The sequence below is a fragment of the Hyla sarda genome, chromosome 6, assembly GCF_029499605.1.
Source record: "Hyla sarda isolate aHylSar1 chromosome 6, aHylSar1.hap1, whole genome shotgun sequence".
In the NCBI taxonomy this organism is placed as follows: Eukaryota; Metazoa; Chordata; class Amphibia; order Anura; family Hylidae; genus Hyla; species Hyla sarda.
Window position 1 is genome coordinate 129,139,206 of NC_079194.1, and position 13,178 is coordinate 129,152,383.

General features: G+C 44.2%; 1 long non-coding RNA gene across 2 annotated transcripts in view; it reads left to right on the forward strand.

The window, feature by feature from the left end:
- LOC130276101 (uncharacterized) overlaps positions 1-13,178 on the forward strand; it is a 173,866-nt gene that overhangs the window by 58,260 nt on the left and 102,428 nt on the right. The window contains exon 4 of one of the 2 annotated variants that reach the window (XR_008845020.1): positions 9,116-10,392. The exons of the other annotated variant lie outside the window; for it this stretch is intronic. This is a non-coding gene — a long non-coding RNA (uncharacterized LOC130276101). Of the gene's footprint in view, positions 1-9,115; positions 10,393-13,178 lie in introns of those variants that run through there. 2 annotated transcript variants of the gene reach the window in all.

Consider the following 13,178-nt stretch of genomic DNA (forward strand, 5'->3'; position numbering starts at 1 on the left):
ATTGTTGCATCTGTAACATTGGCGGGTGTCCCCCTGACCCAATGTGGCTCCTGTTGCTTTTGGGGATGATGGCAAGAATTTCCTGGCTGGCCTGGTGGTGCTTTGTGGTTGTGTGGCTCCCCTCCAGGTACTTGCTCCAGCTTGTGCAGATCCACGCTTTGCTGCTGGCGCCCGGTTATTGGCAAAGTCATCTCCTAGTTCTGCTGCTTCCATTGCTGTCTTGGGCTTGCGGTCCAAAATCCACTCTCTGGCTTCAAAGCTCCGTGTTTGGAGAAACAGATCCAGGACCATCAAGTCCTCCAGGGCCTCATAGGTAGTGACTTGTAGGCCCCCAGTCCATTTCCTGAATGCAGTCCTTAACTGACCTGCATGTTCAGTGCAGCTTTCTGTGGCACTTGTCCGAAACTTTTTCCGATAAGCCTCTGGAGTCAGATTAAAACTTTTTAGCAGGGCAGATTTTATTGCCTCATAGTCCTGGTCACTCTCAGAGGAAAGAGAAGCAAACACATCCAGAGCTTTCCCTCGCAACCGTGGGGTTAGATATCGTCCCCACTGTTCCTTAGGCTGATGGAACTGCCTGCAAACCTTTTCAAATCCCCTCAGGAACACATCCAGATCACCATCTTTCTCCAACATGGGGAAATGTTCTAAGCGGGGTTTGTGGTCTCCTTGATCCTGCACATCACTCCGTGCGGATGAAGCATTCCCTCTCAGCCTCAGAACCTCTAGTTCATGCCTTCACTGGGCCGCTCTCTCTGCCGCCTCTCTCTCTGCAGCTCGTGCCTCTCCCTCAGCCGCTCTTGCCTCTCTCTCTGCAGTTTGGGACTGGAGAAGCAGTTGGAGTTTCATATTGGCATCCACATTCCCAAGGTGTTGTAAGGCAGTCCGCATATAAGAGTCCAAGGCCTCATGTGGAGTACTGGTTGCAAAACACTGAGAGTTTGTTCCTTAACTCAGTGTTTCACAACCAGTGTGCCCTTCAGCTGTTGCAAAACTACAACTCTAACTAAAACCCCCAGCATGCATGGACAGCCATAGGACATGCTGGGAGTTGTAGTTTTGCAACAGCTGTAAGTTTGCAACCCCCCCCCCCTACCGCCACCACCACCACCACCATGTGAGTTTACAGGGTACATTTACACGGGCAGTGGTTTACAGCGAGTTTCTCCCTGCAAGTTTGAGATGCAGCTAATTTTCCGCTGCAGCTCAAACTCCCAGATATCAGAATCACTGTAATGATCAGCCACCCCTGTGCAAATCATCTCAAATGTACAGTACATAGTGCGCTCTCTTGAGCTTTGTTGTGCGCCCGCAGAGCATTTTATGTGCACATATGGGGTATTTCTGTACTCAGGAGAAATTGCATTACACATTTTTGGGGTGTTTTTTTTCATTTACCTCTTGCGAAAATGTAAAGTATGGGGCAACACCTGCATGTTAGTGTAAAAAATTTAATTTTTTACAATAACATGCTAGGGTAGACCCCAACTTTACCTTTTCATAAGGGGTGAAAGGAGAAAAAAAAACTAAACTTCTTAGACAATTTCTCTCAAGTATGGAAATACTCCATATGTGGCCCTAAACTGTTGCCTTGAAATACGACAGGGCTCCGAAGTGAGAGAGTGCCATGTGCAATTAGGGATTTGCCTAGGGGTGGACATAGGGGTATTCTACGCATGTGATTCCCAAACAGGGTGCCTACAGCTGTTGCAAAACTCTCAGCATGCCTGGACAGTCAATGGCTGTCTGGCAATACTGGGATTTGTTGTTTTGAAACAGCTGGAGGCTCTGGTTTTTTTTTTGGAAACACTGCCCTATCCGACGTTTTCATTTTTATTGGGGGAGGGGGGGGGTGTAACTGTGTAGGGCTATGTGCATATGTAGTGTTTTACTTTGTATTTTGTGGTAGTGTAGTGTTTTTAGGGTACATTCACACGGGCGGGGGTTCACAGCGAATTTCTCACTGGGAGTTTGAGCTGCAGCGGAAAATTTGCTGCATCTCAAACTTGCAGGGAGAAACTCGCTGTAAACCCCTGCCCGTGTGAATGTACCCTGTACACTCACATGGTGGTGGTGGCGGTGGGGGGGTTGCAAACTTCCAGCTGTTGCAAAACTACAACTCCCAGCATGTCCAAGGCTGTCCATGCATTCTGGGGGTTTTAGTTAGAGTTGTAGTTTTTCAACAGCTGAAGGGCACACTGGTTGTGAAATACTGAGTTAAGGAACAAACTCTCAGTGTTTTGCAACCAGTGTGCCTCTAGCTGGTGCATAACTACAACCCCCAGCATGCACAGACAGCCAATGGGCATGCTGGAAGTTGTAGTGGTATGTCTCCAGCTGTTGCATAACTACAAGTCCCAGCATGCCCTTCGGCTGTCACTGCATGCTAAGAGTTGAAGTTTTTGCATCAGCTGGAGGCACACTGGTTGCGAAACACTGAGTTAGGTAACAAACTCTCAATGTTTTGCAACCAGTGTGCCTTCAGCTGTTGCAAAAACTACAACTATTAGCATGCAGTGACAGCCGAAGGGCATGCTGGGACATGTAGTTATGCAACAGCTGGAGACATATTACTACAACTTACAGCATGCCCTTTGGCTGTCTGTGCATGCTGGGGGTTGTAGTTATGCAACAGCTGGAGGCACACTGGTTGCAAAACAATGAGAGTTTGCTACTTAACGCAGTGTTTCGCAACCAGTGTGCCCTTCAGCTTTTGAAAAACTACAACTCCCAGCATGTACGGTCTGTCAATGCATTATGGGAGTTGTAGTTTTGCACAGGGCCGGCCTTAGGTGTTCAGGCGCCCTGTGAGAGCTAACCTTGTGGCGCACCCCCCCCCCCATTAAATATTTAATAATTCCCCTGCCCCCTTAATCAGTCCCGTGTCCCCCTTAATCAGTCCCATGTCCCCCTTAATCAGATGCAGTATAGTTCCCCCACATTAGGTGCAGTATAGCTCCCCCACATTAGGTGCAGTATAGTTCCCCCACATTAGGTGCAGTATAGTTCCCCCACATTAGGTGCAGTATAGTTCCCCCACATTAGGTGCAGTATAGTTCCCCCACATTAGGTGCCATATAGTTCCCCACATTAGGTGCAGTATAGTTCCCCCATATTAGGTGAAGTATAGTTCCCCACATTAGGTGCAGTATAGTTCCCCCACATTAGGTGCCACATAGTTCCCCACATTAGGTGCAGTATAGTTCCCCCACATTAGGTGCCATATAGTTCCCCACATTAGGTGCCATATTGTTCCCCACATTAGGTGCAGTATAGTCCTCCACATTAGGTGCAGTATAGTTCCTCCACATTAGGTGCAGTACAGTTCCCCCACAATAGGTGCAGTACAGTTACCCCACATTAGGTGCGGTATAGTTCTCCATATTAGGTGCAGTATAGTTCCCCACATTAGGTGCAGTATAGTTCCCCACATTAGGTGCAGTATAGTTCCCCACATTAGGTGCAGTATAGTTCCCCCACATTAGGTGCAGTATAGCTCCCCACATTAGGTGCAGTATAGTTCCCCACATTAGGTGCAGTATAGCTCCCCATATTAGGTGCAGTATAGTTCCCCACTTTAGGTGCAGTATAGTTCCCCACATTAGGTGCAGTATAGTTCCCCATATTAGGTGCAGTATAGTTCCCCACATTAGGTGCAGTATAGTTCCCCCACATTAGGTGCAGTATAGCTCCCCACATTAGGTGCAGTATAGTTCCCCACATTAGGTGCAGTATAGCTCCCCATATTAGGTGCAGTATAGTTCCCCACATTAGGTGCAGTATAGTTCCCCCACATTAGGTGCAGTATAGCTCCACACATTAGGTGCAGTATAGTTCCCCCACATTAGGTGCAGTATAGCTCCCCACATTAGGTGCAGTATAGCCCCACATTAGGAAGAAGCAGGTTCCCCACATTAGGTGCAGTATAGGTGCAGTATAGTTCCCCACATTAGGTGCAGTATAGCCCCACATTAGGAAGAAGCAGTTTCCCCACATTAGGTAGTAGCAGGTTCCTCAAATTCGGTAGCATTGTCATTCCACCATTCCCCCCCCCCCCCCCCACCGCCTCATACAGGCAACCACACATGCACATACAAACAGACAGACAACCACACATGCGCACACACACACACACACACACACAGACAACCACACATGCACACAGACACCCACACATACACACACACAGACACCCACACATACACATAGACAACCTTACCTGACCTGCGCTGCGCTTCTCTTCTCTCCGGCGGCGCCCTGACGAGTGACGTCACTGACGTCCTGTGCGGGTCTGCGGAGGTACGTCACATGTGTGACATCCCTCTTCAGACTCGGGCCGCCAGCCAACCGTAGACGCGGAGGAGGTCGGGGTAAGTATAGTCGAGCGGCGGGGACCGGAATTCCCACGGGCGTACAGGTACACCCTTGGTCCTTAAGTACCAGGTCGTCAGGGCGTACCCGTAAGCCCATGGTCCTTAAGGGGTTAAAGGAAATCTGTCACCAGTGTCACCTGCAATAACCTGTTGGTATCGACAGGTTAGTGCAGTTGACACTGGTGACAGATTTCCTTTAAGACTGTATTCAGAAAGACCCTTTTCTATTTTTGCATTTTGTTATGTTGTGGCCTTTATTCATTCTGCACTAAATAACTCAGACTCCAGTCTTCTTGGGGATGATGTTACATGGTTAACACCTGGAGTTTGGAATTTTTTTGCCATTCTTCTCTGACGATCCTCTCACGCTCTGTCAGGTTGGATGGGGACCACCTGGCTGGGTTACCCAAAGACATTCACAGAGTTGCCCCTCAGCCACCCTGTGTTGTTTTGGCTGTGTCCTTAGGGTCATTGTCTTGTGTTGGAAGATGATCCTTTGGCCCAGTCTGAGATCCAGAGCACTCTGGATCAGGGGTTCATTAAAGGGGAACTCTGGTGGAAATTTTTTTTTTTTTTAAATCAACTGGTGCCAGAAAGTTAAAAAGATTTGTAAATTACTTCTCTATAGAAATCGTAATCCTTCCAGTACTTATCAGCTGCTGTATACTACAGAGGAAGTTCCTTTCTTTTTGAATTTCTTTTCTGTCTGACTAATGTGCTCTCTGCTGACCCCTCTGTTCATGTCAGGAACTGACCAGAGCTGGATAGGTTTGCTATGGAGATTTGCTCTGCTCTGGACAGTTCCTGACATGGACAGTGTTGTCAGCAGAGAGCACTGTGGTCAGACAGAAATAGAAATTCAAAAAGAAAATAACTTCCTGTGGAAGTACTGGAATGATTTAAAAAAAAAAAAAAACATAATAGAAGTTATTTACAAATCTGTTTAACTTTCTGGCACAAGTGGATTTAAATTTTTTTTTTCACACTGGAGTACCCCTTTAGGAATAACTCTCTACTTTCAGCTCGATTTTATAGCTCCAATTAGTTTTTCCTTAACCCTGACCAGTCTCACTGTCCCAGTCACTGAAAAACTCCCCCACAGAATGATGCTTCCACCACCATGCATCAATTCTTCTGGGTGGTTTAAAGTGGCAAAAAGCAGTTCCTTGTAACATCCACAGTTACATACAAAAGAGGGTCTGCACATGATGGCGGAGTAGAATCTTCTGTATATAGCTGTGACACATTGGATTTGGTGCATCCAGAAGAGAACTTCCTGACATTGGTAGCTTGCTGGGAGGCAGGCATCGCCCATGAAAAATTATGGAAGCAAAGGGCCACACAAACTATCCAGTGTTTGTCAGTGTAGCCCCCTCCCTGCACACTGGTCAATACCTATCCCTCAAAAATAATAGACACACCCTCAATGATAAAGGATACACCCTCAATTATGAGATGCCCATGAATACAGTATATAGGCTCAGACATGAGGACATTATGGAGGAAGGGGGATGGAACTAAGACTAAGGCTGCCATCTTGGAAAGAGAATGATGGCTGAGAGAGTCTAACAGAGGCTGCCATGCTGGAAGGAAGCAATGCCCTATTTGAAGATGGGTCTATCATTGTGGAAGAATTAACAAGGCCCTTAACAAGGAAGTTGGGGGATACCCAAGATGGTTATATGACTCTACTACTTTTAAGTTACACTTTCTATACTGATGACTTACACTAGGACTGTCAACTTTTACTATAATGTATTTATTTATGTATTTATGTAATATCTGCCATTTTCAAAGAACAATTGTGGAACCTAAAAATATTTACGAACATAAGGTTTTAATCATCTAACAACCATTTGGCTTAAAGCTACCTAAGGATGCTTTCACAGGAGACAGAAATGCTATATACTTTCCATATCGAAAAATCCATTGTGTTTCTGTCAGGGACCGACCAGGGGACAGGGAGAGTGAGCCCTAAACTGACCCTAAAACCGCTCCCCCTGCCTACTTGCCCATCCACCCTAACTGGTGGATCGACAACTGGGCACCGGTCCCTCCCTGAACTAAAGTGCAGGGGCCTAATAAAAAACACATACTAATAAATAGTCGGTCACAAGCCAGAAACATAACAGGAACATAGAACTCTATAACAGATTAAGATCAGTGGACACAGATCCGTGAGCAACACAGGGGACACTATCAGCGGACATGAACAGAGGAGACTATAGATCATCGGACATGAACAGAGGACTCAGTGGCCGTGAACAGAGGATACTACAAGAACTAATAAACATAGAGTTCAAAACACCAGACAAGAAAACAGATAAGTCAACAGACTTTAGGAACAGACAGGAATATAGCATCATCCCCCAGAACATCCAGAAGACACAAAGTCCCCATGGACCAGAAACAGGGATCTATTACTAATCAGGAATATTCGCATTTCCTATGCAAAAACCTCCAGTAGATATGAAGTCCGCATGGACAGGTAATAGGGATGCCTAGATACACAGGATATATTTATAGAACACTGTTCACACTGAACACACAAACTGGACACTCCACTCCACTCCACTATAGGAGTAGCCATTAATAATAAATCCAAATGGACTACTGGCCAGCGGCGCACACACCGTGTGGTCAGGATGCTGGCCCAGTAGGAAAACAGAAATATAAAACACAGAACTTCACATAAATGGATACAACAGAAAACACAGTGTGAACAGACACACAGCGGAAAGGATAAACAAATCCTAAAATTGACTAAACAAACTCAGCTTAAAATCCACTAAGAGCATGCCACCGAACATGGCTAAAACCAGAAAATACAAAGTGCATGCTAAAACAGTGATAGTAGATTAAAAGCTCAAACAAGGAGTGTTTCACCAAACCTCCATTAGCAGCATAGCCAGCATGTTAGCAAGTCAGGATGAAATTAAGTCAATCACCAGCCCAGAGGCTAGACTGGGCTGACATTAAATAGACACACCCTAGGAGCGATTGACTAACAGAGGCTGAGGCTGAAAAAGCCAGCAACATTAAAGGGGTATTCCGGGCAAAACATCTTATCCCGGGGGGCCCGCCGCTGGGACCCCCCGCGATCTCCCTGCAACAGCCCACATTCTATGCGTAACTGCGTCTGCAGTCTTGGAAACTGCCGGGCTTTCGAGACGGGAATGTGACGTCACGCCACGCCCCCTGCATTTCCGAAACTACAGATGCAGCCATGCATAGAATGCGGGCTGCTGCACGAAGTTTGCGGAGATTTTGATAGGGGATAAGATGTTTTTGCCCGGAATACCCCTTTAAAGGGTACCTCTCATCAAATAAACTTTTGATATATTTTAGATTAATGAATGTTGAATAACTTTCCAATAGCATGTTAATGAAAAATATGCTTCTTTCTATTGTATTTTTCCCGATCAGTCCTGTCAGCAAGAATTTTTGACTCATGCTGGAGTCCTAAACACTCAGAGCTGCCAGCCTGCTTTGTTCACAGCCAAACAGGCTGTGAACAAAGCAGCCTGGCAGCTCTGAGTGTTCTCCTTTGTGAACAAAGCATACTGGCAGCTCGTAGTGTTTAGGACTCCAGCATGAGTCTGAAATGCTTGCTGCCAGGACTGGTAGGGAGACCCCTAGTGGTCATTTCTTCAAAGGGGAAAATTAAATAGAAAGAAGCATATTTTTTAATAACATGCAATTGTAAAGTTATTCTGCATACATTAATCTATAATATATCAAAAGTTTTTTTTGATGAGAGGTACCCTTTAACTATTCCCTGACCAGGAAACATAAAACTGTTCACACACAGCAATTCCAATAGACCAGGACAGACATGGCAGTTGCTACAGGTAAAACCTAAACTCTGATCCTTTTTGTTTTTTTAATCTATTTATTTGAAATTAAATCAGTACCACAGGCTATCATACTCAATGCTAGCTTTGTAATGAGTTGCAGGTTTTCCTGCACACAAATCCCTTACAGAACATTTGTACCATATCTGACCCATGATCTCAAGGCTCCCAACAGCCCAGAATATATCTGGAATGTTCATGGGCCCTGAGGATTTAGTTGAAGTCTACTGCCCTGAAATGGGTATACTGGTGGAAAACAATTATTATTTTTTTTTAATCAACTGGTGCCAGAAATTTAAACAGATGCTCTCTGCTGACACCTCTGTCCATGTCAGGTTCGCTATAGGGATTTGCTTGTACTCTGGACAGTTCCTGACACGGACAGAGGTGTCAGCAGAGAGCACTGTGGTCAGACAGAAAAGAACTCCAGAAAGAAATACAACTTCCTGTGGAGCATACAACAGCTGATACGTACTGGAAGGATTACGTTTTTTTTTAAAGAAGTAATGTACAAATTTGTTTCACTTTCTGACACCAGTTGATTTGAAAAATTTTTTTTTTTCCACTGGAGTACCCGTTTAAGTATATGGGCCTCACTGACCCTGGCTCACATATAAGGGGTGTGAGCATTAAAAGCGCCCATGGCAGCATTAAGTCTAAATATGGCCTTGGTTTGACCAGCACATGTCTAATGTGTATGGAGCCTTTATGTGAGAGTATATATCCTGATTTTTTTAGGACTAACTCTAGTAACAAAGATAATTATTGGTTTAGCAATCTTTTGTTACATTCTTTATGGAAAATGTTGGTAGTTGTAAGATACTGAGCTTTGTTCAATTCTTGTTAGTGTCAATCTTGTCACCAACCTTCACATAATTTAACTTCCAGGAACCCTTTAACAGCCCCGAGAATAGCAGAGAAGAAATTTGTGCTGGAGAAGCAACCATTCCACACTGGATATTTTTAACCCCCTGAAGGGCTCTTACTGAACCTTGTCCACGGTCTGGCTGGGTTCGACATCTTTGATCCCAGTCAGAACATGTTCTCCCGCAGTAATGAGATGGTGGAGTTCTGTCATCTTGTCTTTATACTGTATATCACATATTGTCCTATATGAGAGCAAGAGATGTCACACTTATCCAAATAATTGGGGCTGTGAGTACTGCATGGTGCTGCTGCTGGCGCACAATTCTGCCCTGCCATGGTGATGGCTTAGTCCCCTCCTGAAGATGTCCCTGTCTAATTGAACGCAGTGCAGAGGGACAGGGAGCCCCTCATTAAATGGCGATCACATGGATCTTAGACTGATCAGCTGTAAAAAAGTGACAGCAAAAAATTACCAGAAAGCAGATCTGAACAGCAAAGTCAAAGTTCTTCTTTTATCACTGAAGAAAGACAGAGGAAATATGCATTATTAGCTATACTGGTGCCAAGGGCAGGAGACCGGGGCAAAAGAAAAAAGCCATATTTAAAGGTATAGTTCTCTTGCAAAAGAAGGTCAAGTACTAAGGGTTGTTTTTAATGAAAGGCAGGTCAATGTTAAAGCAAAACAACTGGTTTACCCGCACTAAATCCAATACACAGGGCAATGTTGTGGCTGAATTGAATTAGGTATAAATGACCTGGATCTACGGTCTGGTCCATAGATAGACCCGGTATTAGCAGGTATTGCTAATATGTTAATATTTGGCTTTGTGCAATGGAGACAGAACTAGGCAAGGGACAAGGATGCTGGGTATGCCAGGTCCCGGCTCCATTGCACAAAGTCGGAGATTAACCTTATTACACACACAGGGATTTGAGTGAGAGGTAGTGGACAGCAGAAGACGCAAGATACACATTCAGTGAGTTAGATGTGTCAACATAAATAGCTATATTTACCAGCGAATCTACCTCGCTATTATTTCTATTCTGTCTGACCACATTGTTCTCTGCTGACACTTATGTCCATGTCAGGTACTGTCCAGTGCAGGATATGTTTGCTATGTGGATTTGCTCCTGCTCTGGATTGTTCCTGACATGGACAGAGGTGTCAGCAGAGAGCACTGTGGTCAGGCAGGAAAGACATTCTAAAAGAAAAGAACTTCCTCTGTAGTATACAGCAGATGCTAAGTACTGGAAGGATTAAGATTTTTAAAAAGAAGTAATTTACAAATCTGTTTGACTTTCTGGCACCAGTTGATTTAAAAATAAATTGTTTTCCACCAAAGTACTCCTTTAAAGAGTATGACCAAGGATGGTTTTTTTTCTAATACATTTATGTGGGTCATTTTTGTAATAAAAAAAGATGTTTTTTTTTTTTTTTCTTTAACATTTTATTTAATAGATAACCCCAATGCTAGCCCCAAAACAGCTATTGCTAATACTCCAATATAAACCCGGTGCCCACAGTCACATAGGGACAGGGAGAAGCCAGTATCAACAGGCACAGAGCACCTTAAATTACACTCCTGGGCCTGGGCAGTAACAGGTTGATATTAATTAGGCTAGGGAGGGCTAAAAGCAATGGTATTTGCCCAATCTGGTATAGTCAGAGTGTTGCTGCTTTGTTGGTATCGCTTCTTTTGTTTTATAAATAAATAAATAAATATTTTATTTTATTAAGTGTGAGGCTCTCTGTATTTTCCAAATCAGCCAGATATCAACAAACCAACAACAGACTGACACTAACAGGGTTGGCCAGGACCATTGTTTTTGGCCCTTCTCGGCCTATATAATGTCAGCCTTATATCACCCAGACCCAGGAGCACCATTTAGCTGTGCCATTACTGGGTTCTTCCTGGTACCCTCATTAGTCATTATATTAGAAAAAAATAAAGAAAAAAAAAACATGTAGTCCACTGAATTCACCTATGTATACACTGATCTGAAACGAGAAAAAAAAAAAATTTTGTTAGTGCATTTTGCCCCTCTTCCCAGAAGGGGAGAATGCCCACAAAGTTATGCAGCTGTGTTCACACACAGCTATTTAAAATGCATTAAAAAAAAATAGTGGATAGCTGGATAGTGTCCCCATAGAGTTAAGTAAGAATGCAGAGCATCCCTCCTTAACTATTTACTTGCTGGACAGGAGGCATTGCTAGTCAACCTCCTACTTAGCCAAGCTGTGCCCGCGGCTATATAGAGGTGGACTCCCATCAGTAAAATGAAGAGTCCACCCCTTGTACAGTATACAGCGGTATGCTCTAAATCGCTCTATACTGTATGGCCAGAAAAGGTTAGTAGTGATGCATATCATAACTCCTTACCTCCAGGACATGTGCCAGACGCAAAGCAACCAACACATGTATCAAGGTTGGCCAGGCCAGCGTATTTTGAAAGCCCTGCTGTGCAAATCTGTGAACAGCAGGGCTTTCAAAAGTTTCATGTAAATCTACCCTGACAGTTATAAATGCCTGCCATGTGCCTCTGCTGCACACCACAGGCTCAGCAGAAGCGTGAAATGTTAAAAGGCACAGGGGTAAGTAAGTACATCAACCCTTTATGAAAGTGTGAATTGTAGACATGTCCAATTTGTTTCATAACAAAATCATATATTTGGAATACAGATAATCCGAATAGACAATGACTAAGAAGAACAAAATTACAAATATTCATTATTAGTTAAAAATAATGAACTAAGGCGAATAACTAAAGTAATGAAGCGAAAAATTCACTTAAAGAAAAGAGAGTAAACAAAAAGAAACTATTTTGTTCTGTTGTGCATATGTCACTGTATGGGAGTATTATATGGGGCTTGTTCTAGCATGTGGCCACTTTATACAGTATGTGTATTTTGTTGGGCATTGTATAGAAGCATCATTTGGTATATGATGGTATAACTCAGGCACTATATGGGAGTGTTATATGGGCACCATATTGGAGTATTGCTTGGAGCTTATATAATAGTATTGTGTGCACACTGTACAGAAACATTATTGAGCGGGTTATGGTGTTTTTTAGGGAAGGGCATTCAGGTAACAAGAGCTAAATATATATACTCCACTTCCATTTTAGCAAGCCTGTGTTAATGCTGCACTGGGAGCAGGGGTGTAGCAGAGGTAGCAGTCACACCAGGGCCCTGGTGCCTAAGGGGACCTCAAAGCACATCTGCCCCATAAGAGACCAATATCATAATTGGCATATGGGGCCCTATTGCAGATTTTGCATCAGGGGCCAGAAGCTACAAGCTACGCCTTAAAGGGGTATTCCCGCTTTTTACATCTTATACCCTATCCAAAGGATAGGGCATAAGATGTATGATCGCAGGGGTCCCGCTGCTGGGGACCCCCACGATCTTGGTGCAGCCCCTGGCATTCTGTGCCGGGTGCTGCTCTGAGACAGGGACGTGACGTCATGGCCACTTCCCCTAGTGATGTCACGCCATTCCCACGCCATGCATGTCTTGGGAGGGGGTGTGACAGCCGCCATGCCCCCTCCCATAGACATGAATGGAGAGGTGTAGCATGACATCATTAGGAGCGTTGCCATGATGTCACGTCCCCGTCTTGGAAGCAGCACCTGGCAGAGAATGCCAGGGGCTGCACCAAGATCGTGGGGCCCCAAGAAATGGGACCCCTGCGATCATACATCTTATCCCCTATCCTTTGTAAAGGGGATAAGATGTTTAAAGCCGGAATACCCCTTTAATTTTATTTTTCTCCAGGGCTCCTTACCTATTAATAATGCACACCTTGCCATATATTGTACAGTTACATTTCATTTTCTTATGATGTTAACCTAGTGGTAATTATGCTGCTAACACACATTGTAAAAGTTGAATATTGCTTTGCATTGCGGATGTCATATGTAAAAGTGTCGATGGCGGTTTATATAAGGAATGAGAAAAAAGGCAATTTCAGTTCAGCCTCGGGAGGTAAGCACAAATCATTGCTTGTCTGCAAGTTTTGAAATTTATGTTTTAGAAGAAAAAAGTTGAGCATTCACAATCATTTTGTGTCCTTGCTTCAAG